A 1,146-nucleotide genomic window follows, 5' to 3' on the forward strand; every position below is an offset into this window, starting at 1 on the left:
GAGGGGGAGTTGCGTTCGGGCGACCGAAGGAGGAAATAAAAAAATCGCTTTCAAGATGACAGATGCGATGATTTATGTCTCCTTAGAAGCTTCTGCATTATAGTCCGGGTGAGCTATATACATCTACGGAAGCTGATCGATGGTTTGCCAATCAGGGAATAATGAAATGTCACTTTTCATCAATACCAAGAAGAGCTACTCTTTTATTTATCGGCTCCCTCGGTCGACCTCGCCGAAATTAGAAGGCTTAAAACTAACAGGAAGAGTGTCTTGATATCAAATATCAACATAAATGACCACAACACCGCAAATAAAAACCCTTAAATACGCAAATCCCACGAAGATAGCAAAACTCGCTAAAATGGCTGAGCGTATGAGTACCCTTGACACCTTATGAGATCCGATAGACGACACATAAAAAAATGCCACGAAATATTTTCAAAAAGCGTAAAATACCAAACTACTCCACTTAAAACCCTCAAAAAATACGCAAACCCCACCAACATAGCAAAAATCCGACCAACACCGAGCGGAAAAGCGCCCCGAATAACTTTCACCCACCCATAAATCATCGGACCCAAAATACCATTACATCATAACCCCGAGATAAAATTACCGAATGAAAGAACAACACAAGCAATAACCCCGAATAACGCCCTCCCCGCAAACGTAGCAAACCTCGCTAACCTCGAGCGGAAAAGCGCCCCGGTACCTTTTGACATCCGCTAACCAGAAGGAAAACATTACGTGGCCGAAGGAGAGGCAGCGATCCCGATTATGTGAATTTATGCGTTTTTTATGCGATATTTGTCATTTATCTTGGTAAGAGCTGGAAGTGCGCGTGTCTGCCTGACGTTAGATGTGGCGTTCTGTTCAATAACTGTCCGGGGAGAAGGAACATATGGATGGAAGTGTGAATTGAGTGCTTGTTGTGAATTACCTGTTTGCTTTTGTATGCTCGGGGATTTAAAGACACTTTTGCGTCTGTCCGGTTATGGGGGGCATTTATTGTGCATATTGATCAGTTAGGTGTTTGATTGTTCACGTTTTCGGTGTGTTTTCAGGTGAAATGTGAAAGGTTTGCTTTTTTTTTATATATAGAGGAATGTACTTTTTTTCACCTGTTAATGATCTTGTGTGTATTAG

General features: G+C 42.1%; 1 protein-coding gene across 1 annotated transcript in view; it reads left to right on the forward strand.

Annotated features, from left to right (window-relative positions):
* Window positions 1-720: 720 nt before the first annotated feature.
* Window positions 721-1,146, forward strand: part of LOC119592221 (protein sel-1 homolog 1-like) — a gene marked incomplete in the record, with an annotated part of 11,343 nt that continues 10,917 nt past the window's right edge. The window contains 1 exon segment of the mRNA XM_037941052.1: window positions 721-822.

Source organism: Penaeus monodon, chromosome 29 (assembly GCF_015228065.2).
Source record: "Penaeus monodon isolate SGIC_2016 chromosome 29, NSTDA_Pmon_1, whole genome shotgun sequence".
NCBI lineage: Eukaryota > Metazoa > Arthropoda > Malacostraca > Decapoda > Penaeidae > Penaeus > Penaeus monodon.